Source organism: Dermacentor albipictus, chromosome 1 (assembly GCF_038994185.2).
Source record: "Dermacentor albipictus isolate Rhodes 1998 colony chromosome 1, USDA_Dalb.pri_finalv2, whole genome shotgun sequence".
NCBI classification, from domain to species: Eukaryota; Metazoa; Arthropoda; class Arachnida; order Ixodida; family Ixodidae; genus Dermacentor; species Dermacentor albipictus.
Window position 1 is genome coordinate 228,883,469 of NC_091821.1, and position 27,597 is coordinate 228,911,065.

A 27,597-nucleotide genomic window follows, 5' to 3' on the forward strand; every position below is an offset into this window, starting at 1 on the left:
TTAATTTTCTGGTCACGTTGCCCGAGGCAGTTTAAGCTTTGCACCTGTTCCGCGGCCTTCAAAATTTTCAACGCGGGCGCGCTTACAAGAAGAAAACGTTTATTATTACAATTTTGTTTTGCTTTTACTAGAAGGCCGTCGTACCGTCGTCATCTTTACAATTATCTCTGTAGCATTGCCATCGCGTTGTCGTAGGAAACGGTCGAGAGAGTGTGCTCAGGATTGCAGGAAATGCGAAAATGTAGAAAATAATGAGGAGAAAGGGGAAACGAATATGTGAACAGAAGCTGTTCGCGCAAACGCGGTGAGCTGCCTGACAACGATGACAGTGTCTCGTGACTGTCGCAAACTTAGGGGGCTTCGGAGAAAGTGGAGGGAGCAACTGCTGTCAACATACATGAATTCAGAGCCGCAGGATCACTTAGGTCTGCTTCTTTTTCAATTTTAGACTATTTGCAGTATTTCTTTCATTTCATACCTTCCTCCTGCTGGCGTTTTAGGTTTTCGACGCTTTCGTTTGCTGTAAGCATTAAACTTCGTTCTCTGAGCTGAAGCGCTTTGTTTTGCATGTAAGCGTTAAACTTCGTTCTCTGAGCTCAAGCGCTTTGTTTTGCTGTAAGGGTTAAACTTCGTTCTCTGAGCTGAAGCATCCAACGTTCGTTTTTTTTTGCGCGGCTGCTAAAAAGATTGTCAGCATCTGCGGCAATTTAAAGAAGGAAGGCCTTATCTTTACTCGCAGCCCTCGAGAAAAGTAGAACTGCGTTACCTGCTGTTCACTACACCAAGCAGTGTGGAATCGAGCGGCGAAGGCGAGAGCCTTCGCATGTTCTACAAGTTAGGTCGCATACCACGATATTAATGAGCTTCCTCCTGGAAGCCTGTTAATGGATGGAATGGGTGGTGAAAAGTTTCGAGGTGCAAATGACGCAATGACCGGTAAGCTAACGTTTGACGCTTCCTTTCACTAAACTGAGAGACGCCGAGCATTCTTTTCTTTTTATACCATTATTCCTGTCACTCTTACATGGCCCTATTTCATTGTTAAGGACTAACACATATTTATTCAAGTTGGCTATATGCCTGCGCGCAAAACAACGTTCGTAGTTAAATAAGTGCGAAATAGTGCTCGCAATTACGGCGACACCAGAAATTCAATGCATGTAAGAAGAGCGTGCCGACAAAAAATTGATGAAGTGGTGACATTCGTCCATTATTGCGCTCAGCCCGAAATACGCGTCTACTAACCGTATTTTCTGAACACATGGACATATGGGTGAACTAATGTCTAGGTAAGAAAGCTTAAAACAGAAATCAGAGAGAGCAGAAATGGAAATAACACAAGGCGAAGTAATTAAAAAAGACTTCACTTACTCTGCTGGCGTCCACTCAAGGATGGGAAAAAAAGGAATTCGAAGCAGTCGTGCCTCCATTGTAAGGATTTCAGGCACTCGCCGCCTAAAGAATTTCTCTGCATGATATTCCTTGAGCTTTCCCGTTCGACAAAGTTGTGTATTTCTTTCACCGCATTTATGTATTGAGCTGTATGTACTGATGCATTCACTAAAAAAATTATCATGTAAATCAAACATCTAATCAATCGATCAATCAGTCAGTTAATTCTGCCATATAATTTCCCACGCAATGGTGCTGGTGGCGACACATTGTTGGAGGACCGATAGAAAGGAGTAAACTTTTCCTGGGGCATAATGAATAAATAAATAAATAAATAAATAAATAAATAAATAAATAAATAAATAAATAAATAAATAAATAAATAAATAAGATAAAATGTGTGAAACTGTGGGACATGTTAGGCAGTATTATGCTACCGGGGAACAAAACAATATTACTTCCTCTACATAGGATATAACTGTTGTGCGGACTTCGACGAGACTTACGTAATATACTACGCAAGTCTGGTTGAAGTCCGCACAACAATTATATCCTTGCCTCACATTAAGGGGATGTACGTTTTTCATTGAATCACAACATGCCAATTGCCACGTTGACGCTAATTTGCACAGAGGTAAGTGCAGATACATGTTTCCCAAAATAAGTTCGTTCATTTCACACGCCAGTCGTTGGGCCAGCTTCTGTTTCCTTTCTTTCTTTCCCTCCTTTGTCGCGGATGAAAAGACAAGGATGCAATCCTCTCCTTCGTGATGCAAATGCGGCGAGAGAAGCTCAGTCATTCGTCCCCTTTGCTTGGTTGCGCAACTTGGTGAGGGGACCCTTTTTTTTTCTCTCGACTTCGAGGTGGCCGTGACGTCCAATGGGTGTCGGTTACAAATGTCTGCCGCTTCCCGAACTATCCATCAGCTTTTGCGACACCGTTCGGATTAAAATAAAATGGATTATATTATAGCGGTTTTAAATTGCTCCCGCGCCACAATAAATCCTGCCGCCGCGCGCGAGGCAATAGGAGAGCCGCCTGTTCGAATATCATTTGTATCCCCCTGCAGCTCGCGCGCGCGACCTCCCTTTTGTTGCGCTTCGCTCCCGCAACCACCTGACCTCCCGCACGCTGCATGCTCGGGCACGGCCTGCGTTCTGCTGGCGGAGCAGCGCACTGCGCCTCGCCAAGACCGAAAGGCGGAGAACAGCGATCGCGGCTGCACCACGGATTCAGCATTTTGACCCTCGAGCCCCCAAGACTGCTGGCTGCCGCGCGCTGCGTGCCGGAGATTTATAATGCGCCCCGCGCGACCACTCGGATGCCGTCAGTCTGGGACGACGGACTCGAAGAGCAGGCGGCGTTTGCTCGTGGATACAGTGTGACGCGGAGCCGCGCGTCTCCCGCCACTGTCTAGCACGCCTGACCGTTACACTCCCGTCCTCCCCCTTTCGGCCCACCCACCTTTGTCTTGCCTCCACCGTGCGCCATGACCGCCGCCAGTCGGAACTTGAAGCGATGATGCTCGAACAAAAAAAAAAAAAAAAGTTTTGGCGTCAGCGTGACTTTGCGGTGGACGCTTCTCTTTGGCCGGAGCGAGCTGCAGCCTGTCGTCCTTCTCAAGCTATCCCGATTGTTCCATTTTTTTCGGTATTTATTTCTACTTCTTGCCGGTTTCTTTCGGCCACTTCTTTCTTTTTAGACATTCAGCAGCCGTTCTCGAGTAATCCCTTTGCTCTTCACGTGGAGTCTACTGGGTGGAAAATTCCCTAAAAACTGCATTTCTTTTACGTTCGCCACCGATGATACTGGAAGCACACTCAGTCCGCACGTTAGTAAGCTTGTTCTCCGATGTCAGAGCTACCGACTCACTGTTCTTGTAATGACCATGCGTAACCCAATGCAAGGAAAAATAAAACTAAGCAAACTAACAGAAAAATGACAGTGGATCCCTTTAAATATCCAGCACAATTGGCATGGAATAGAAAGACGTATGCCTCCTGAGTTCGCCAAAACATTTCGTTGGTGCTTCAGGAGAGCACGCTGTTGGGCGAGTCGGTCGTACATACTTAAAGAAGGGAATTGCGCTAAAAAAGACACGGACGAGTAAGGACATGAACGGGCGCAAACTCGCGACTGATTTTATTCAGAAAAAACATACATATATATATATATATATACCTAAATTTTTATTCAATCATTGCCTAAGCGCACATGCCAAGAACGTTTTCTCTTTCTTATACAAATTGATACTAGAATCGCTTACGCATTTATCACCTGACTTATCAATGAACTCGCAGAGGCTTTTTACATTGATAAGTCAGGTGATAAATGCGTAAGCGATTCTAGTATCAATTTGTATAAGAGAAAACGTTCTTGGCATGTGCGCTTAGGCAACGATTGAATAAAAATTTAGGTATATATATATGTATGTTCTTTCTGAATAAAATCAGTCGCGAGTTTGCGCCCGTCCATGTCCTTACTCGTCCGTGTCTTTTTTAGCGCAATTCCCTTCTTTAGGTATTTCGTTGGTCAATGGTCATCGTGAGCAGATGTCACGTTGGATGTGGAAAAAAGTACGCCTTAGTGAATGCCGCAGCTCTTGTCTTCACGCTATTTCACTTACGTAAAAGCAGCCCTCAGACATGTAGCAAGAGAGAAATTTTAAAGCGGAGAAAAGACAGGGGCAGTTATGGAAGACGTATTCTGTGTTTCTGTTCTCTGAGAGGGGAGGGTGATCGGTGGTACATGAAAGTAAACGGACAACAATTACGGGACAATCGGTGCTTGAGAGGGGTTTTCCCTGGCAAAAAGCTTTGTTTAGCGACTAAGAAGGGTGTCAGTAAAGAGAAAAATTACGTTCCAAAACTATGATTTGATTACGCGGTACGCCGTATAGTGGAGGACCCCGGATTAATTTTGAACACCTGGGGGTCTTTAACGTGCCCCCAATGCACGGCACACGGGCGTTTTTGTATTTCGTTTCATTCGCAATGGTGATCAATTCAAGTCAAACCCGGCCGGAGCAGGGTTTGATTTCTCGACTTCGTGTTTAACAGCGCAACACCACAGCCACTAAGCCACCACGGTGGTTCAAGGGTGTCGGGGGATAGGTACACCTCAAAACGGTAACTCTTGACTTCCTGTTGCTCAACCTGCGACATCACAGAAAATAAGCTTCACGGACCGACAGGGACATGAAAATTAAGTATGAAATTACAGTACCAAATAGCTAAAGTGTCGGACAGGACACTGAACTATACGTAACTTCTTGATGAAAAATTCGCTCTATCTGAGATGCAACAGTAGGCTGTGGCAATCGAGGAACGCGGACGAAACGGGGATGAAAACAATTCGTACAATGCAGACTGTGCATTTTACTTTTTGTTCGGTTACCCATCGCTAATGGTGACCCGTAGGCGTGGTCCTTCATATATTTCATCTTCGTACTTTTTTTTTTGTCCCTTGCCCCAAATCGACGTCGCATGCAATGTACACTGGGAGGCTGCCAACTGGGGCCCTTTTTATAAACGATGCGCAGGTGCTTTAGGCCCACTAAAAGCACCGCCGACGCTGTCGTTCGTGTACCGAGATATTCCTGCCCACATATGGTGCGAATATCTTGCTCCCATTATCCGACAACCGGTGGGGGAGCCCAAAGAAGGCAACTCTTTTGTCGCCGCGGTTAATGACAGCTAAAGAGGCTCGGCGCGCCGCTCTGTTATTGAGCCATCGACAGTCGACTATTTCCCTCCCCTCTCGAAGCCCGAAAAAACATCAGCGTGGCCGTCGCGAACGACCCGAGGAGCATGCGCTGCCGCTGGGCCTAATAACTGTATTTAGCGCCCGCCTGGTGGAGAACGCCTGTCGACAACTTGCCACCGTGTCACGTCCCGGGACCGCTACCGAAGCCTTGGGTGGAACCAGACACTCGCGCCGCGCAACCGGGTAATTTCGCGGGCCTCGAACGAAAGCGGGAGAGGAGAAAATGGTCCAGCCTGTGGCGCTGTTTCTATGATCGCCTCGCAATATGATTGCCGGCCGACCGGCTGCGGTCGGGGCGCGCAAGCTTCGGAGACATCGCGGCGGCCTCGTCCGCGCACGCCGGCGCAAACGCGCCATCCGGACCTGCGCGCTGCTGCATTTGTTCTTCATGACGCGCGGCTGGCCCGGGCAGCTGGCCTTTGTTTCGCCTTGACGTCACGTTTAAGTACCCCTCCCAGGCAGTGACCCCTCGGAACGAAAGCGAAATATATAATTTGAATGAACGTGGCGGTCGGGGAATTCGATCCTGACTTCTTGATTTCCGCCTGCTTCTGCCGCGCCTCCGTTCGGCCCGTAATTTCGCTCGAGCTGTAATTCCGCCACGGTCGTCGCCACGGTCGTCCCGAGGTGGCGTAATCGGCCTTTAATTTTGTGCTTTCTCGGCCCTGTCAAAGACGGGGGCCCCCTCATGCCTATCATTAGGCCGGCGGTGGACAACCGCCGGAGCTCCGACATGCATAGCGGAACGCCGAGGTGCGGCTCGCCTTTTTGGTGCGACCTGCGTGTACCACATGTGTATACATGCTGCGAGCCGTTTGTCACCCATGCCGGTGCCCCAGTTGCGGCGGCCACTGTGCATAACGCGTTCGCCACGAAGGGCCACCATTATGTGCGGGGCGCTGACGGGCCCGTCAACTCGCCGCTTTACGGGCGCCTTGCACGACGAGGTCGACGTTCACTGTCTCTATAGCAAGTTATTAGGGACCTCATTGTCAAGACGCGATCGATACCTTCGCTGTAAGGCGCCTTCTTCCCTCTACTACATAGCCTTTCTTTCTTCTTTCAGCGGCGCTGAACTCATCTGGCGGAACGAAATGCTTGAGCGTTAGACTGGGTTTGGTATAATACTATAAACACAGACGGCACTTGCCGTCTAGTGGAAACAAAATTTTCTTCGAAGCCTTGAATCTGTGAAACATGTGTGAACATGAAATGTCATTGTGCATTGTGTGAATTTTTGTGTGTCTCCTCCTGCAGTGCCTCCTGTCCAACCTGATAAAAATGGCTGTTCACTAACGCTCTGGCTGAAAGGGCTTGTGATTGCCTGTTTGGTCTCTCTTGCACACCGGTGCGGCTCACGCATGCGTTCTCCTTCTCATGTCAATCACGGCTTCCAATTGGGCGCAACTTTAGGAGCAACTTATGCAGGCAAGGCGCGGATACGCGCCGGGGTGGTCTGTGCCTGCTACGGTTCGGCACTGTGGTGCCATCTAGCGTGCACTCGGCGAATTACGGTTACTGCATCAAAGATTTCGGTACACGCCTTTGTCGTTTTTAGCCTTTTCTGTTCTGTTCTGTTGTTTTTGCATATAATTAAATATGTGACACGCAACACGCTTCAGACAAGATTACACGAAACGTTCAAAACAGTAAGTGTAACTTGCTACTGCTAGAAATAAAGTTTTGTGATTGTCCTATCGAAGGCACACATGACACACAAGAGGCTTCAGACAAGGAGCTTCACGAAGCAGTGCTGACACTAAGTATACCGTATTATCATAGATAAAAGAATTCCGCGAGGATAAGTATTTCCGTGCACTGCGCCGCCTCGTAAAGGGGACGTAGGTATATTTGGGGGATATCATTCAAACTGACGATTTCCAAGAGATTGCTTTGAAGTCGTCTCGCCGTCTCACTACCAAGTCTCTCTCTTTTTTAAATTTTTTTTTGTGGGGGGGATCGAACTGAGTTTTCCTTCTGGCAATCTTAAGAAAATGTTTGGTGTCTACTGCTTCTTTCTTTTCGCTCAAGTTTGTAACGACGTCGCATCTTTCCTTTCTTCTTCTTTTCCTTTTTTTTTCATGATCCGCGTGGCGTAGTAAAATTATTTTCTTTTGCACTTGCCTTCTGATTCATTCTAAAAAAAAAACGGAAAAGCAACTGCCATGTGCACATATTCAAGTCGTACTTGCGCTAAGCGCGTAAGAAAACGTGGCAATCTTAGCCGCTCTTGCAGAATCACCGCTCAATTTCTAGAGAAGCTGTTTCTTTTGAGAAGTTACATTAACGATTTCAACTGCCTGTATATTAAACCACATGCTTTAAAACGTTGCTCCCATGTGACTTTGACATGGGCCCCATTTCGGGCAATATGGCCTTCTCTCAGGGCCCCCAAAAACACACGTATAACACTTGTACGGCGCCTTAATTAACCCACATGTGCACATTAACTTTCGTACACATACCAGACAGCGTGTCCTCTGTTTGCTCTAAATACGAAGTCGCTGCATTTCTCAATTCTGCGAAAACAGCGGGCGAACCCTCTACGCGCTTCGTATAACGACTGACAATGAAGAAAACGGGTCTGCAGTGATTATTTGTAAATGTAATATTCAAACCAGAAACCTGAAACTCTCATAAGGCATTGCACTTAACGTGCCCCATATCCACTAAATCTGAACTAGGTGTAACGTACAGTTTTCTCAGGCCACTGGGAAGCATTGAGCATAATGGCCGTGTAACGCTTTCGAGCACTTTGAAGAAATTTTTTTGCAAAGACTGTAGATCACCCACAAACGTACAGCTTTTCTTCCACATCAGCCATAATGTTCACTCCATTTTCACCAAACTTGTTCTCGGTGGCAGTAATAGTTCTGCGGAGACAGTGGGGTAAATTCTACGCGGTTCGTAAAACACAAATGTAATGCTCTGGAGCGCTTGAATAAGTGACTTACTGCAAAGGCCATAGTTAACCCATGCACTTTAAACTTCGCGTACACATGACCCATAACATGTCCCTCATTCACAGCCAAATATAAACAAGATATCTCGTTGTCTTCGCCGAGTATACAATGCGGGCGCTTCATATAACGCATGAAAGGGGGAAAAAAACGAGCATTCAGTAATTAATTTCGAAGCTCATAACTAAGCCAGAAACATTAAACTTTCGGCACACATTATGCCTAGCATGCCCCCCCCCCCTTCCCCCTCTTTATTTCAATAGAACGTGAACTATATGTCATCCACAGTCTTCCCAGCAGTCTCGGAAATATTGCGGATAATGGTCGAATAGCGCTTTCGAGCATTTGCTGAAGGATTTTTTTTACCTAATGCACTCGAAACTGCGCCCGCACTCTGCCCATAAGAATTCTCTATATCTCGAAATATAAACTCTGTGGTATATTTAGTTCTTTCAGTACATTCGGAAAACTTTGTACCTAGTTCGCAAAATACTTTTCTAACGCTGCGGAACGCTTGTATAAGTAATTTTTTACAAAGGGTGTATAGTTCACCAACACAGTTTAAACTTCATTCGCACATCGCTCAAAACATGCCCCACTGTCTTCTCGCACATCCAGGGTCAGAAGTCATGCATTCGGGTGGGTTTCGCAGGCGAAGCACAGTAAACGGTAAAGGGAGCGGCAGCACGGAATGTACTTTGGGACCATGCACGCACGCTCCGCGCTGACCTGGCACCTCCTCATGCTAACATTGTTGAAACCAGACCTGTGGAGACAGACTTCTGTTGTTTTGTACAACGCGGAGCTTACTTTCTTTAGATTTATACTAAATGACCTTGCTAGCCCTGATAATCGCCCTCGGTAGTGGCAGGTGCGCCTGCGTGTTAAGAACAGTGTAGACACTATTCTCGCTGTCTTTCCAATAAAGTTGTTAGTAGCGCCTGTGACGTGTTATGCATCTCTTCTTTGTAACTGTGCCTTCTCGCGACATTATGTCGATAAGCAAGCACGAACTAGCCCAACAACAAGTCCTTGTAGAGAATTGTGATTGTGACTGCTCATGGTCATCGAGTGGTCTCTGTTCATGTGTGTCTTTGGGCGGGCGTGATACCAGGCATGTTCAGTTAGTAAGCCAACGTTTACTGCAATTTACACTGTCCATAAAACTACGAGCCTTAGTTTGTTTTATATATAATAATTTCCTATATCGCTATTAATGCTTCGACCTTCGGGCGAAACGGCGGCTTCATTATTTCGACCATAAGCTGGCGACACGAAATTACTTGTCGAAAACAGTTTGCTGGCAGGGGAGAGGATAAAGAGATTATTAGAATTTAGACGTGTGCGATCAATCGAAATTCCAAATACGAATCAAATAGTCCCTCATTCGGTTCGTGTTCGGTTCGAGAACTCACTATTCGAAGTTGTGGAATATTCGTTTCTTTCGAACATATAAAGAATAGAAACACTTAATGAAAAGGGAAAAATTGTCATCTACCCGTATTGTAGCACGAAGCTACTAAGGAAACCCACATGGATTTCTTTCAGAAAGAAAGCTTCGCAGTTGATTCAATTAAGGGTCTCCAAATTGCGACTTCTGGCACAAGCTACTTTCTGTACACAACCTGGACCCACCAAGTCGGTACACGTATTACAAGCACTTGTAAACTGCAGAGCCCTACACAGGCGATTGCTACTCGTCAAGCGCTGGGAAATTACGCTCTTGCCCCTTAGTTATGCTTAGTTAGCATCAAGCACAGAAAAGAGGCTTATGCGCAGTGAACGACGTCTTCGCTACTTCTGCGTATATTCAAGACACTCAGAATCTACAAAAAAAGCACTGAACTTGCTGAACCCTGCTAGTTTCGATTTTTTGTTTGGTAGAGCTCGAATTATAGCCTGACTTCGTTTCTTGTTTGTCTTTTTAAAAGTTTTGTCTCTCACATTATAGGTGATTTTTAACCAATCATAGCACCTCAGCGCTGGCATTCGGCAGCCCTGGTAGGTGTTGCATGCCAATGAATATTTAATTTGCGTCTCCATTCACAAGCGAGATAGAGAAGGCGGTTATCGTCAACCTACAACCATTGGAACTAGAAAGTGATACGTAATTTTTATGCGAAGCATATTACGAGAGCTCAACCCAGCTCCTCAGGCGCGGCGGTGTCGCCTTGAATACCACGTGACACCGTGACGTCACGACAGAGGAGAAGTGGCTTTGGCTCAACTCTTGCAAGATGGGCTGGGTGTGAATCGAACCAGGGTCTCCAGAGTGTGAGAGGGAGACGCTACCACTGAGCCACGAGTACGATGCTTCAAAGCGGTACAAAAGCGCCTCTAGTGAATGCGGTGTTGCCTTAGAAACGAGCTGTTTCTAAGGCTCAGGCGTGCGTCGCTTGCTCAGGCGCACATTTCGTTGCCGCGCCGAACGCTGCGTTGCTCGACGCTCACCGCGTCCAATGCGGGGCGTCCAAGGCGAAGCAGAGTAACGCATGAGTTATTTCTTCGTCTAGCCGAACCAAATATAGCCAAGCAACAGCAGTTCAACAAGCTAAACAGTGGTTCAACAACTAAAATAAAGGCTAGTATGCTTCGCATCCTGGGCTTAACCTTACCTAAGCCACAGCCATTTTTATAGAGAGTGCCCACTGTCTAGTTTGAAATGACGCAACTCACAAGTATCTTGGACTTGCTTCCTAACAGGCTAGCCTATTCAGAGGCAAGCCAGGTTGTCCATTTTCGGTCAGAATTGCGCAAACTTCATTTGCAACGTCGCGTTCAGATAGCCCGTCACGGTGGCTGAGCGGCTACGGTGTTGTGCTGCTAAGCACGAGGTCGCGGGATGAAGTGAAGTGAAATGCAAAAAAAAAAAAAAACGGCCGTGTCCCGAACAGTGGGGGCGCGTTAAAAATATCCCCAAGTGGTCAAAATTAATCTCGAGTCCCGCACAACGGCGTGCCTCATAATCAAATCGGGATTTTGGCACGTAAAACCTCAGAATTCGCGTCCAGATGAGCCAAGAGCTGTGGCCAGGGCTCTCACAGGATTGCGTTGAGATAGTGAATGACGTGGAGAATTGATTATTCACTAGATTTTCAGGAGTGGGGGTAAACTGGGTAAGTGAGGAGCAGAAATCACACCAGTGTTCTTGAACGAATTTTTCCAGCCACCGGTTAGATTCTATAGGTGTGTTGCCTGACTGTCTGCAATCTTTCAGCCTTGCAGTGCAGCGAGAGCATCGCTCTGCTCGTCGTTTAATTGCTCGAAGGCGATTGTGGCCAGCATTTTGAGTGCCATATGTACCCATCGACAACCTCTTTTACAGACTATGCCTCGGAACTGCTTACAGCAAGCACATTCTATTTCGAATTAAGCGTGTGTCCTCTCCTGCATTTCCGTGCGTCCACGATGATGATGACGTATAGCACCTAATTATCGACTGTTTCAAGCACATAACACTTACACAGTGCCCAGAACAAGAATTCCGCTTGCTTCATTCACATCATCCTATTTCAGTTCCCGAGGTGTTATTAGTTTCATGGGCATAATAAGCAGTGAAGCACAATGTATCAGAGCACTTCAACGTTTCTTTCAAGACGCTGGTATATGTTAAGAATATTGACTCCACAGCAACGTGTCTAATTGTGTCTCATTCGTGCGTCTGTGTGAAACAAATCTGTGTGCCTCAGACGTAAGTTGACTATTTCAACCGGCAATTTCTTAGATGTACTTCCATCCTTAGTGTATTACTATAATTTCTTTTGTTTTATTTAATTATTACCTAATGCAAGCATTTATTTATATTCCTTTTTTTATCTTACATTAATAGCTAAGTGAAAAGGAGTCGCCGTCGCCAATAAACGACAAAAGATTCTGTATTTACTTTAACCTTTAGAAAACAGATGAAAAGCTTTTAAACGCGTAAAAGTTGCTATGCCTACCCAACAAGAAATTTGTCCATCACGTAAGGCAATGAACGGCTCATACCCCCTTAAGCAGGCAAAAAGTGCAATGGATCATACCCACGTAAGGCAGGGGCTACAAACGATCAGCAAAGTGAAGCGAACAGAGCACACGTTCATTTAAATCACCCATAGAACACACAGAACAGCATAGGTTTCAATAACGAACAAGCTCAAAACAAGCATCCGAACCATCAATAAAACATTGCAACTCCCCTTCAGCAAATGTAGTGGTGGTTTTGCAACAACCTCACTAAATTAACCCTAATTCACCTTAATTAACACCAATAGTCGGGGGTTCGAGTGCCGTAATGAACTGCATCCTAGTTAAACCTACCTTATGATGTTTGCTGTCGAACATGATAAGAGAAAGACTGATGAGGGTTGACAGGGGTTTATACTGGTCGGGTAAAGTTCCATAACATTGATAATGACACCAGGCTGCACATAGATGAGCAAGTGGTACAATGCTTACGCATACTTAGACAACTACCACAGGAGTTTCTGCGGGAATTTTTGTTCTTAATTTCGCTTCCATGACAGACAACAACACATACACTTAAATACTTAAATACACTTAAATACACTTCCATAACAGACAACAAATCGCTTGGCTGCAAGAAGAAGCCTATAGGCCCGTTTATAGTCCGACGTTCTCGGCGCGCGGGCGAGCGTCGTTCGCGGTCAGCCACGCTACGTCGGTTGCGCTGCGCCAGCCGAGATGCCATCCCCTCTATACTTCAACGCGCACGCCGTAGGCTGCTATCTTCGGAGCATGCGCAGAAGGTTCACCAAGTCGCGCGCCGTCCGCAAAAGCCGTCTGCGGAGTTGTGTTGGCGCACTCTAAGAACAGTTTACACCCTTTGACTTGCCCCTTCTGCCACACAAAAATAATCGTCATCTGCCTTGATGCGTTTCCTTTCTTTATCGCTGCAAGCCCGGAACTTTCCAGTGACGAACGGCACGCGCGTTATCAGAAGAGGCGCTCCAAAGGGTGTAAACTGTTCTATGCTGATAACGCGCGTGCCGTTCGTTACTGGAAAGTTCCGGGCTCGCAGCGATAAAGAAAGGAAACGCATCAAGGCAGTTGACGATTATTTTTGTGTGGCAGAAGGGGCAAGCCAAAGGGTGTAAACTGTTCTTAGAGTGCGCCTTTTTCTTCGCGCGCAGTGCATTGTGGTGCGAAAGTTCCGCCGACTTCGACGCGCGAATGGCTCCGGAGCCAAATCGGCGCCGGGCCCGCCGGGGCGCGTTGGAAGCCGCCGGTTACGTTAGCTGCGCCGGTGCGCCCGACTATAGAGGTGTCGTTTCCGCCGACGTGACGTAGCGTGCGCGCGCGCGCGCGCGCGCGTGCGTTACGTCGGACTATAAACGGCCCTTAAGCCCAAGTATCGCTTGCATACTCGTGTTCCCTTGGACCAAGGTAGTTTGTACACAGACGCTGCTATTACAGGTAACGCACCGCATGGATAAGCCTTCCGCATTCGCCTATTTAGTGAAATAATGAATTTACGATGGATGCCTGTGACTCTACTCGAACTGCAAGTCATTCATGATGCTGTTAACACATGATGCTGTTAACACATGTTAACCTCAACATGTGTTATATCTGGATCGGTGTTATATTTGAATCGGTGTTATATATCGACTAGGGCTGCCTCATGTTGAGGCAGCCCTAGTCCAGATATAGTACCGGTTCCTTGAGTATCATTAAACAACTATAATGAGTCAATAAAGTCGATGAGGTCCAGCCCGGATCCTCAGGAGGATTCGGGCTGGAGTGGCCCTCACTCCTGCTGTCGCCTTCACGTGGAAGGGCTCCATCGAGGATGATTCAACCTGCCTCCACTGTGTGACCCCGGCACAAGACGCTGTGGTGTACCGCCTGCGGTGGACTTGTCCAGGCACACGAGACATCAGGGAGCCCTTGCGCAGATGGTCTGGCCTCCGAGTGACCGACATGCTGACTTCAGCACATGGATTTGGTGATGGCAGTCATTACAGAGTACTTACATACCGGTGCCCCACGGGCGCTTTGAAGGCCTATGAACCGACAGTTTTTCGAATTGAATTTCGCTACACGGACAGATTCTGCGTCTTTCGAATGAAACGTCAATCGAGTCAATCGAGTTTCATGGATCCCTTTCGAAATCTCGAAGGCTTGTAGCGGTGGTCGCGCGCCGTCTCGTAGCAGCGTAGCGTGAAACAAGTGAAATTCTCAATGGCCGTTGAAAACTGCCGAGTTGCAGCGATACAACTCCCTCGAGTGCGAAAGAGTTTGTTAGTTTCAAATGCCTTCGACTCAAGGGCCTCTGGAACGTGCCCGTTACGTGAATGGGCACGTTCAACGAACGGAACGTGACTCGGTTATTACTGGACTTCGTGCACGATGCGTGGTTACATTCAGTCATAATAGCTTTCTTCTTTTTAACTGTGCCTAAAGCAGCATACCTCAAAATTTAAAAAAAAGGAACTGTAGTTTTACGCATTGGTCATATTTCAGCTTGACAGTTTGACCTTACTAATGAAGTGTTGAGGCATCAGCACCCAGTTTTCGTCCTGCGTTGTATTGGAGGGCTTAGCCTCTAAGCATTACAACTATGCGGTAGAGCCCGCCGATTGGGAGGTGGGGGAGAGAACGAGAAAAATGGTGTCCTTCGAAACAGCTAGCTGACGGCGGCGAAGGCAGAAGCTTAGGGGAAGGAAGACAAAAGTGATTCGGAAATTTTTTTAAAAATTCATAAATATCAGAGGTGAATACCGCTTAATGTCACCAGGGGAGGGGTTCTGCGACGATCACTTTCGGCGACAGTGTCGCCTCAGCGATAGTGTCGCCGCTTATTGGCTGGTTGAGCGAAATCGAATGACGTAGTGCTTAACCAGCCAATAAGCTCATCCGATTTTACTAAAATAGCCAATCTGCGCGCGCCGAAGGTGAAGGCGTGGTCGAGGCGATAGTATCGCCGAAAGTGATCGTCACAGAACACATCCCCAGAATACCTAAATGTTTATTTACTCACTCGCTCGTTCTTTATTTCTTTCTTCTCTTTCTATTTTCTTTAGTTGGATAAGATGGATTACTCGGTTGTGCTAATTTATTTATTGCTTAGTTTTTAAGGGAAAGACTGAAACCTCTTACGTTTGTACGCTTGTTGGTAAAAATTTTTAGCATGTTTATTTAATGAAGAATCGAGAACACATCAGATTTAGCCGAATATGACAACATGCCAACGATTATATGTCCGAAATATCTTTTCAACGCCCGCTGATAACTACGCTAGGCGTTACGAGAAACCACGCAGAAACAGCCGAGACAAGAGTTGCGATTACTCGCAGTACGCGAAGCATTTTTAGCGTTTCTGTCTTCTCTCATATTCTTTACCACGCCGCGAAGAGGATTACATCTGCATCTGACGTGACAAAGTAAGAAGTGAATTTACTGTTTCATCTACTGGAGAGAAAAATCCGGCGACATGCACGAAAAACGCCAATATCCTCGTGGTTTAGCGCCAACCTTGACTATATGGAGTGTCGTGGCTTTGGCAGCCGCTGGGAACGGTCACCCTACGCCGATCGAAATGAGCGCAAGTGTCCCCCGCCTCAGCACAAACGGCGAACGCGGAAACCTCTCGGGTAAGAAGCGTGGGCCTTCGTGCTACCGCGGTGCATTGCAGGCACAAATAACCTCGAAAACATTGCAGACAGATTCTAGTGCAGTGATTTTCCATGTGGATTTTAATTTTACGCGTGTGAATGAGGAGGTACTCGGGTTGACGGATGCCAGTTGAGCACCAGGCGGCAGTTTCACTCTGCCTCCTACACGGGCCCTGGACAAAACGGGCGCCCAGAGAAGCCTGAAAATTTCCATATAGGATTCCCTTACGAGATAAGAACCGCCTATAAACAACCGAAAACCATGACAGGAACACCCATTAGAAAGCACGTTGAGTTTTCATGCACTGCGAGGATTTGAACCCAATATCCCCCACATGCGAGCAGAATGGCCAAGGAATAGGCGACCGCTGTGGCTGCATCCAATCTGAAGACAAAGTTACAAACGACTACCTTACGAGTGTCGCAACAAAGTACCTTCTCCCGGCTCCCCGCGCATCGTTATTGCTTCAGGCCACAACTGGCGCCCCTCTGCGCGTGCGCAGCTGGAGGAGTGGACGCATTGATGTTTTCGATGTCGAGCTCGCCTTCACACCAGCCGTCATGGCCGACGTCAGTACACCCATAAAGCAGTCCAACTAGAATCCCTCGAGACGCGATGAAAATAGGACACTCGAAACAGTGTCACCTCGACGCCGAAGCACCCAGGACGGGCCCCGAGAAGGCGTCTCGCGAGAGAAACAACCAGAAGCTTCGGCACAGAAGAGAAGCGAAGCCGAGGGCGCGCTACGGCGAAGATACGGCCCACCAAGTCGTTGAGCCCGTTCCGCTTCTCGCGTGCTTTTCGTGCGTTTTCCCACTGAGCCGCGGAAGCGAAGCGGGGGCCGACGGGGGACGGCGCACACGCGTGCCACCCGGAATCGCTGGGGCCAATATTTGCGCGCCCGTGGCCAATTCCGCCGAACGGCGGTCCCGCTCTCTTTTATACATATAGATATATATACACACACACATACGCGCCCACTAGCGCTGCGCCTCCCCCCCGCTTCTCCGCGAATATGCGCGCCCCGATGCAGCCTTGAAACATTTACAGCGGACAATAAAAGCGGAGCCTTCATCTTCTTACGGCACCCGTCTCCTCCGCGGAAAGCGCCGTCTTTTGCATCCGAGCGCCGCCGAACGAGCAGAAGAGGCCGCCGCGAGTCTTTTACACGGCCAAATGGATGTATCGGCGCAGAGCGCCGGTTGGGATTTTAGCGCTGTGGGCTGGAAGGAGGGAGGGGAGAGCGGGGTCCTTGATACTCCCAGTTTTTTACTCGCCGCTCCTGTGCCATCAGCCCGCGCTGTTTCTCCAGCAGAGCGGGGCTCCCGAACGCTGATGCGCTCTCTAACGATTTGTTTCAGCCACTGGCGCTTCCCCTAACGGAGCCGGCGCCGGAGCGCTCGACACGCGGGGACAGCCCGCCGGATTAGGCAGCGACCCCTTTTGTAATTCGCCCGCCGCTCTGCTCTTCCGAAGCGCTGTTCCGATACCAAGTGGCTGCGCTACAACCCCCCCTACCCCAACCCGTCAGCGAACGTCTGCCCCTCTTGTTGTGCGTGCCCGTGTTCCGCCATCCCCGTATCTTTCTTCATCTTGTTTAACGTAGTGTGCTCATCTTGTACAAATGTGTTCGGGTGCACACGCATGTCCAATGGCTTTCCATTGTTTGTCGCGTCATTCTCGCCAAAAGAATCAACAGCCATCGAGCATTTGCTAGAATGTTATTCCAACTCTGTTGACGTTGCACTGGTACCGGCTTCATGGAAAGACAACCGTAGCACCTCAGAGAAATCGTCAAAAGCATAACGCTTGTGAGCTTATACAGATTCTCGATCCATTTATTTATTTATTGTGTGTGCTTTACACCGTTATTGAACCACTATTCAACATGATGCACGAATAAACTGAGTTGAGCCGCAGTCACCTGGTGATGTCGCTTGTAATGTGTTCTCTTCTTTCCTTTCTTAAAATATTTTTCTTTGTTTTCTTGTGGATATTTGTTTTTCCGACTGTGAGGAAGTATAAAGCCTTGGGCAAGATTCAAAGCCTACGCTAATGGTATTGACGCAAGCTTAAAGTGGCAAACTTAAAGTGGTAAGCTCCTTGGAACGTCCTACCTAATTTCTTGCCTTCTGCGTTGTTGCGCTCTCCTGACGTTTTCGACTGACGTACACCGAAACAGCAGACTGCGATCGCTCAAGACGCTGACGCGCGGTTTCCACGAGAACTGCTACAGACGCACTTTCTTACGCACAACGCCCACGAGACAGAATTACACGGAATATGCTGCTGCCGACGAGCTTGCCGGTTATGTCGACTGCGCGTGGCTCAGTAAAAAACCGCGCTTTCTTATGCGGCCGGTAATCATAGCGAGGAATGCAACGCATCTAAATGGATAATTTAATTAAACACTGTGCGTCACAGTTCAACAAGAGACAGTACAAATATGAAGTGATTCCGGCTGCACAAACAAATGCAGTATAGAGCCGAACATCGGTCAAATTCGTTTATCTTTGGGGACAGTACAAGGTGGACGTAGACGAAGAAAACAACTTATCAAGCGCTACTTTTCTTGCCGCACATCAGCAAAATCTGTTGTGGTCCCCGCTCCGCTCACATGCACCCGCTCCGCCGCAGCGGTTGTATGGAAGAAGAATTAGTTTTAGCTGAGCGTTCACGCGTTCGGCGGGCGTCTAGGCCTGTGTAGGGCGCCTCGATGTCAGCGCCGCCGCTAGGCCTGCGTCGCATACTGTGCCATCTGGTGGTAAAAGATGAGACACCAGCAAAATTTATATAGTATATTGAAGATTACCAGTGCCAAATAGCGAATTTTTTTGTTGCAATTTTTTCACGATTGGTGGCGTTTTTCTTTCTCTTTCTTATTTTTTTTACCTTTCTTCTTTTCTTTCTTTCTTTTTTTTTCTTTTTTTTGCGAAACGCGAGCGGATGCATTATGATAAAGCTGCGACTGGCGAGGCTGCGCCGAGTCGAAGGTGCTTGTGCCCCTTGTGTACTCAACAAATCGTCGTATTCACAACTGCGCTTTTGGCGCCGAGCTTTCACCTCACTTCGTTTCGTTAGGTATTCTTGCAAAGGTGCAAAGCGTCTCCCGAGCCGATCAACCGGCCCGCAGCAGTGGCGGAAGCGATTCTGCATTTTCGTTCGTCTCGCTCGCCGCTCGTGCGCTCCGCTCGGCGAGCTCTAACGGAGGCGCCCGTTCCTCTATAAGGGGGGAGGGGGGGGGGAGGGGTGGGCGTGCTTTTCTTACTCCGGTAGTTTGTGGTATCGGCAGTCGCGTCGGGAAAGCTTGCTGACATGTTTATAAAAGCTAGCTTGGCACATTTTCCTCTTGATGAGCTGCTGCTGCCATACCCGGTTACGAAGAAAGAATACACCGCCTCTTATGCGACCATGCATCCTTTGTCGATGAAAGACTTGCTGTTGACACCGCCCATAGGGTCGGTTATAGATGTTAAACAGTGAAATACCTTTCTGTGAGATCACGGACTCTGGCCTCACGTGTAGTTGATCCGAAAAGCCACAAGGGCGTCCTGCCGAGGCCTTTGGAACCAACTGAACAGGCCATCCGATAGAAAGAGGTGAACACTCGCGTGCAGCAGTGCCGCTTGCATAATCACGTCCTCCTTGCTTTTTTTTTTACCTTTTCCTCGCCACTTTGCTGCAGGGCAAGGTAGTGAAGTATGTGCAATTCTGGTTATATGTTTTCGACACCCGCAGCAAGTCCTGAAACACTGTAGGGCTTTCCCCTCATCCACAACTTTTTCTTATTTATGTAATAAGACTATGCTTATACTTATTGCGTCATTGCAGATGGAAACCGCCATAGGTAGTTTTTGCATCTGCTGTATGAAAGAGCCCATCAACAAGCACATTGGACAGAAAGAAGACACTAGATGTGCAGAGGTACGGGTGATAGTCTTTCACTGCGCTATGTCGGTTGTGAACGATGTCCGAAGTTAAATAAAACTGCAGAAAAAATTCACATGTACAGCTCCGTCATAATCGACCCGAACACGCCTTAAGCGCATATTTACTTCTCCTGCCGACGATGCCGGCGATTTCCGGTTGGGATGTTTTGAATGTGCTAGCTTAATGCGTCTTCCTTCCATAATTATTCGATGCTTGGTTTGTTACGTTTCTAAATTTTGTTAAAATAAGGTCACTAAAGATGCACCTACATTGTTTAAGTTAAGTCTTACGGCGGCCGTACTTAGCGAAAAGAAAATTGTAAACACAATGAAACCAAAATAATAAAAAGAACCTTACACCATACACGAAGCATCTCTTCCAGCGTCTTGTGTCTTCTCAATACAGGCAATGACGCCAGCAGAAAGGCCGCATCGTTAAATAAAAATACCTAGCCAAACCTTCCTCGTAAGGCATCTCCCGGGAATGTATCAAAAGAAATGCATTAGTGTCATTTTCCATCTGCAAAAATGGCGCCGCAGGGTGTAATTCAATGTGTTTTTTTTTTTCCCCCGTTGCATAGGTGTCTGTTGGCAGTCTAAAACCTGGTAATTCAGGGATCTTTTCCGACTTATATAGGCGCCTCAGATTAACCAAGGCGGTGGCAATAGCTATAGGACTCCGTCTAAGAAAAAAATGGACTGCTTTGTAGAAGTTGGAAACGATGCTCGCGACAAATTTCATTCTCGTTCCCGTGGCAGAAACAAAACACTAGAAAATCTAAATACATTGCTTCTCTAGGGACGAAGGTCTACATTGCAAATGGAGCCACACAAGGCCTCCGTGCACTTGCGGGATGTGTTCACTGAAGCGAGCATCGTCCAAAGTTAATGATACTGCTGCATCCATGCTTCAAGGAAACGATGAGTGGTGGTAAGAGCCCCATGAGATAAGACTCCTCGGGCAGCGCCAATTCTTCCTGCGGCTCAACCGGATGTTCCTCGTCGGCTGCTCCGAAAGCGCCGAGCTGCCGAACTGCAGCTACGCCGCCAACTGCATCGCCGTCGACGATTCCTGCAGCGAGTGCTGCTCGGTGTAGTGCCGCGTAGTTGGCAACTCGAGGAGACCCGCCAATGACGGTGGTGCGATTTGAGCTGCTCGTGACACACTGGAAGTGGACGTGCCGGTTCTTGGCCTCTTCTTTCTCCCAGGACATGTGCATGAAGGGCCGCTGTACGTAGTTGTAGATCATTTCGTCACGCCCAACTGGCTGACGCTTCCGTTTCTCCTTTGGGGTCGGGTAGCATTCAGTGCCAAGCCTAATTTTTTTAAGGCCACGCTCCTTGAGCACTTGCTCGGCAACGTCCCGATTCTCTATGTACTTGAAGAAATGGTACATGGCAGTGCTGTGGATGGCTTGGGAACGCACTTCGCCACTCTGTGGTAGATACTCCGCGTCACAGTCGACTGTGTCGTCGTCCAAGAGAACCACTATATGACACTCCCGGTCACCTTTATTAGCAGCATTTACCATTCTGCAGACAATCAGATCTTCAAGGAACTTGTCAAACTGTTGGCGAGCTCCCTCATTGGAAAGCTCATGAAGAAGGCCCCTGATGTTGTGGCACTTGATAGTTTGGGCATTGAACGGAATGAGAAGATAGTCGCATGCCTGTCGTAGTTCAGGCATCGTAACACCTGGAGGGCAGTCGATGACACCGGTCTCGTAGTAATCCAGGATGGCTCTGAAGACGGCAGCAGACAAGCCTTCAGCCACCTCGTAGTCTCCCCGTTCGTTGCGTGTTGTGATGCTGTTCTCCAGTGATGAGCTAAACATACGTCCCAGCCTGGTGTCCGGTTGCAGCGCGAACAGCGCTGGGTCGACGATGAACTCTGTATTGCTCACGATGAGGGTGACGCGCTTCTTCGAGCCTGTGCCCAGGGAGAGCACCGACATAGACGCGGCCGCTGGCAGGCAGTCGCCGTGGCCGCTCGCCTCTATCACGCCGGTCGAGGTAGAGGCCGCGTGGCAGAACACGCCGCTCCTCTCAGTTGAGCTGGAGCCGCTGCCCGATGAGCTGCCCCCGTGCCCCGCTCTAGCCCTGTTGGGCGGCAGTTGGCCGCGTTGGGACTTCATTCGAGCTGCGGCGCTCTCTCCCTTTCCGTGTTTGTCGCCCAGCTTGCTCACCAGCAACGGCTTGAGCTTGGCGCCACCGATGCCGGAGGAGCTGCCCCCGGATCCCGCACTAGCCCTGCTGGGCAGCAGTTGGCCGCGTTGGGACTTGATTTGAGCTGCGGCGCTCCCTTTCTTTCCGTCCTTGTCGTCCAGCTTGCTCATCAGCAACGGCTTGAGCTTGGCGCCACCGCTGCAGGAGGAGCTGCCCCCGGGCCCCGCACTAGCCCTGCTGGGCAGCAGTTGGCCGCGTTGGGACTTGATTCGAGCTGCGGCGCTCTCTCCCTTTCCGTCCTTGTCGTCCAGCTTGCTCACCAGCAACGGCTTGAGCTTGGCGCCACCGATGCCGGAGGAGCTGCCCCCGGGCCCCGCTCTAGCCCTGCTGGGCAGCAGTTGGCCGCGTTGGGACTTGATCCGAGCTGCGGCGCTCGCTCCCTTTCCGTGCTTGTCGTCCAGCTTGCTCACCAGCAACGGCTTGAGCTTGGCGCCACCGCTGCCGGAGGAGCTGTTGGAGTCGCGCCTCGTCTGTGCCCCGTCCTCTGGGGAGGCGTCTTCAGTGTCGCTGCTACTGCTGCTCCGACCGAGACGCTCCCGAAAGGACATGGCGCGCGAACCACTTAGCCCTCGCGAATGTCAGCCTCCGCCGTTTCACACCCAGCAGTGCTCCAACAATGGTGACAGAAGTACACCACGCAGACCACACTGCTACCATCGCAGGGGACGTTTATTTTGGTCGCGAAAATGAACTCAAGAGTGGCAAGCGAAGTTGTTGCTGCTTTCTCTTGTTCTCCTAAATAATTCTGGCGCATACCCACAGTGGGGAACTGGTCATCAGTCAGGTGGTAAAGAGAAACGGACAAGAAAAGGGGAACTAAAAATTGCCTTTTATAGATTAAAAGTGGAGTGTGTGAGAGCACCTAAAACAGAATAAAATAAAATAAAAATAACACCAAACGCAGAAATTAGAAATTCAGAAATTATTTAGTAGAACAATCGATTGGATTCAGTAAAAAAATTTCAAAATGCTAATCAAGCATTTCTGACGTTGAAACCAGAAAGCTCCACAAGACAGAAGCACAGGCCGACAATTTTAAACTAACACTACGTAGCAGTTTGTAATCCTATTTCCCTTATCTTATATCTCTTATCTTTCTCTTATCAAGCAACTACAGAACAAAAAGAAATTACATATCTTGTGGCTTGCCGCAGAATGAGTATAGTGTGGATGAAAGAAGTTCAGACCTGTGTTGATAGAAACTTAGCGGCGCTATGCGACAGCGCAGCCCCGCGATGGACACTTCCATTTTTCATGTTTGCCAAAATTCTGTGCATCAGGGATATAAAAGATAATGATAATACGTGGAGTTAGTGCGAAGTCTGACAGTGCTTGCATGATTACACGCCTATGAAACTGAGCAGCCGTGGCATAAGTTGTTTCAGAACATGGCTCGTACCCAACAGGGGTTTGGCCACACAGGAGGTAATAAAAAGTGCACCTAACAAAAGACAAAGGGGTTGTTGTTGTTGTTGTTTGAGGACATGGCTCGTACCCAGGAGGGGTTTTGTCACACAGGAGGTAATGAAAAGTGCACCTAACAAAAGACAAAGGGGTTGTTGTTGTTGTTGTTGTTGTTGTTGTTGTTGTTGTTGTGGTTGTTGTTGTTGTTGTTGTTTGAGAACATGGCTCGTACCCAGGAGGGGTTTGGTCACACAGGAGGTAATGAAAAGTGCACCTAACAAAAGACAAAGGGGTCGTTGTTGTTGTTGTTGTTGTTGTTGTTGTTGTTGTTTGAGAACATGGCTCGTACCCAGGAGGGGTTTGGCCACACAGGAGGTAATGAAAAGTGCACCCAACAAAAGACAAAGGGGTTGTTGTTGTTTGAGAACATGGCTCGTACCCATGAGGGGTTTGGCCACACAGGAGGTAACGGAAAGTGCACCCAACAAAAGACAAAGGGGTTGTTGTTGTTGTTGTTGTGATTGTTGTTGTGATTGTTGTTGTTGTTGTTGTTGTTGTTGTTGTTGTTGTTGTTGTTGTTGTTGTTGTTGTTGTTGTTGTTGTTGTTGTTGTTGTTGTTGTTGTTGTTGTTGTTGTTGTTGTTGTTGTTGTTGTTGTTGTTGTTGTTGTTGTTGTTGTTGTTGTTGTTGTTGTTGTTGTTGTTGTTGTTGTTGTTGTTGTTGTTGTTGTTGTTTGAGAACATGACTCATGCCCAGAGGGGTTTTGCCACACAGGAGGTAATGAAAAGTGCACCCAACAAAAGACAAGGGAAATAAAAAGCAAACAATAAAAAGCATTAGGCAGCTCAAGCATTACAACATTTTGTGACGACTTATTCATAAAACGAGGAAGTAGATCAAGGTCGGTACCCTATAGCAGCGTAATCTTCCGGAAGCTTCAATGAACTTCTGCGCAGCAGTAATAATTGACCCGTGACTTGTGCGTAATGATAAGCCACAAAGGAAAATAAGTTTGACGTTGATTACTCAGATTACCAATCGTACTAGAAGCATTTTGCAGAGGGAGAAGAAACAGCAGCCGAATAAAAAGATAGGGCCAATTGTTTATGATTTGTTACGAAAAAGAGCAAAGGTTAGTTATAACTAAACCAGATCTATAAAGTTAAAAGTTTAGGCGGGGAACTTTACGAGGGAAACTTTATAACGTCACCTCGCATTGTCGTGAAGGGTATTTTGCCCGTGTTCCACGGGAATTATAGGTGTCGAAAATCATCACAAGAAATTAAAGATGATTCCTTACAGTTTAAAAACAAAATGCGTTTAAATCTAGTTCCTGTTATAAAAGCCCCCAAAGTTAGGAAAACTATTTAAAACCTGACCAGCTAGTGACGATAATGCAAGCGAGTCGCCGGACGCATTTAGGAAGATGCACTGCGTCCCGAGACCCAAACAAAGCGCACTTCAGACAAACTGTCCAGCACAGGTGTCGAAAATATACTCAGTTTGTGCGACCGCTCATTAGAACGTAAATATGTACACGCCGAAAGCGCATCAGTAACCATAATTAGCTTAAATTTCCGAGGACGTAATTTTCTGATGCCCATGATAACTTCCAGAATGTTTGCGAGAAATATTGTGGTGTAATTGGACAGGTGGAGAGCAAAAAAAGAAAAAAAAATAAAGAAAGAAAACAGTTAAGCTGAGTGGAAAAGATGCCTACTCCAACCTTCTTTAAAGCTTGAGTTGCATCAGTAGAAATAAAGTGAGAAGGCAGTTGACAGGGATGATCTTGAAGGTGACCTTCCCGTATACACGCTGGTATAAGTTTTGCATGTTTTGGAAAAATATACTTAAAAATCAATTTGCCCTTAAATATATTTTTACTTGAAGAAACTAGGCGAGGCCAACTCAAACTTGAAGTTTCGATAACAACGCCTCAACAAAGATAACTTGAGGCCATCGATAACGCCGCCAAAATTTTCCCAAAAAGTGTCATGAGAAATGGTGAAAATGAATTGTGAACGGGAGAGAGATACCTCGTAGAGCTTCAGAAAAGGCAGCACAGAAACCTTCTTAAATATGGAATCAAGAGGATGAATTCGAGATTCCAGATAAAGCACATGATTAGCCAAGAAGCTTGGCAGCTCGAGACACCGGGGGCAGAGATTGTCTTTCCAGTAGTATTGGAGGTCGCAGCTTGTATGCTGCACACCCCGAAAAAAAAGAATACAGGTGAATTCGAGGGGTTGGAAGTAAAGTTTATAAATAATCAGTAACGTAGCGCTACGCGTATACCTGTATTTTACTTCAGAACCAGAGCAACAACCCCATTGCATGTTCTCAGTGACGAGCATTTGCTTCGATCTGCTGCTGCCAGTTTAACTCACCGTCATATGTAATTTCTAAGTACTTCAAAGATGAAACTTCTGGTATGAGCTCATTTTGATAGTGAAGAGAATTAAAACGGTATTTGGCAATGGAAACGCAAGTAAAGAGCATTTACTAACGTTAAGAGAAAAAACATCAAGCCAGGAAGCGAGCTCGGAAAAATATGATTGTTAAATTTGATACAAGGTATTGATTGTTCCGCGATGAGAAGAAATAGGCAATGTCATCGGCATAGAGATAAAGTTGAACATCCTGCTAAACTGGGACAGAAAATAACATAGGCAACCCCATCCTGGCAACGAAACAATTGTCTTCCAGAAAGGAACTCTTGTACGTATTAATACAGTCTGGCACAGCACAGCTTGCTAAACTAGAAATTAGAATTCCATCTCCGACACTACTGTAGGCTTTTGAAGTACTAGGTATACTTTGTGGCGCAAAATACATTTCTTGAAAAGGGACATAAGAAAGGAGGATAGTGAAGCGCCAAATTACCAGCTGTTTAATGACAGCCTGAACAAACGTATAGAAGAATAGAAAACTTCCGCTCATACGCAGGGAGCCAAGGTGTGACAACACAACATGGTCATGATAACATACTTTGGATATTTTCTGTGGAATATAATACCATAGATGTATTGCTGACACAATCAGGCCCTTTCTTTTTAATATAAAACGCTTCCAACAACTCCCTTGCAGTTTGGTCCTTACTTTTGCCAAGAATCAATACTTGTTCAAAGCATGGCGTACAACGACAGGCTTTACAGTGCGCAGGAAGATTCGCTTTTTCACACTTACCGATACTAGCGTGCTTCCCCAGTCTGTCATTAATACAACGTCCCGTTTGTCCGACGTATGACTTGCCGCAATCTAGGGGTATCTCGTAGACCACCCCTTTAACACTGTCCCTGAATTGTTTGGCGTGCTGCTTCTGGCAGCCCCGCGGCCCCTCGCGTGTGATCCGGGGGCACAATTGAGCTAACTTGTTGGGAGCCGAAAAGACAACCGGAATGCCATATCTGGCAGCTACCTTCTTGAGGTTATGGCTCACACGGTGCACATAAGGTACTACTTCTCGTTTTACTCGCTCCCTTTCCTTCGAGTGCGTTTTCCCACTCGCAGCGCTAGTTTTTTACTGCTGTAGGAGGGCCTGGACCACGGCATTTAAGACAGCCTGAGGGTAGCCTGCTTTTAGAAGTCTCTCAAGTTGATGGCAAAAACTCGCCTGCATCACATGCACACATGACTTGCGCAGAGCCGATTCCAGGCAAAGTAGGGCAATTCCACGCTTCACAGTCTTAGAGTGCGCTGAGTCATATTGTAGCAATTCATTTTTACCTCGAGGGAGGCACGCACAGCAAACGTGATCCCTCTTAAGCGTTAGGTTAAGGTCTAAAAACTGCAACGAACTGTCCTTCGGAAGCTCGTTAGTAAAAGTAAGTCCTCTTGCTTTCGCTCTAAAAACATCTAAAATCGGCTCAACCATATCATGGCATGGCAAGGGGCATCTATTGTCAAAAACAACTAAAACATCATCAACGTATCTAAATACTTTAAGAACATTAGGATGAGATGAAGTAAAAACACATTGTAGTGCGTGGTTAAAGTAGGATAAAAAGATGTCACATAACATGGGTGCTACACGTGACCCAATGCAGATACCCTCTTTCTGCAAAAATATGCCATGTTCAAAAGTTACAAAGGTGCAGTTGAGATAAGCTTCCAAGAGGGAAACAAAATTCGAAGCCGACATCTCCATTTTAGACACAAAATTAGCTTCGCCACTTTCATCAATGCACTGTTTAACGCTGTTTAACGGCTTTTAGAAGCTCAGGATGCGGAACCGAGTAAAAGAGGTCATTTACATCAACGGAAAACACATAGCCTATTTCTTGGCTGCCACGGGAATATTCAAA

General features: G+C 47.3%; 1 protein-coding gene, 1 long non-coding RNA gene and 1 pseudogene across 2 annotated transcripts in view; 1 reads left to right on the forward strand and 2 right to left on the reverse strand.

Moving 5' to 3' along the window:
- LOC139054258 (uncharacterized) overlaps positions 1–27,597 on the reverse strand; it is a 126,936-nt gene that overhangs the window by 24,539 nt on the left and 74,800 nt on the right. The gene's annotated exons all lie outside the window — the stretch shown is intronic.
- Positions 1–27,597, forward strand: part of LOC139054256 (T-box transcription factor TBX20-like) — a 192,074-nt gene that overhangs the window by 1,742 nt on the left and 162,735 nt on the right. The window lies entirely within an intron of this gene.
- On the reverse strand, positions 20,368–22,483 carry LOC139054255 (BTB/POZ domain-containing protein 10 pseudogene; annotated as a pseudogene).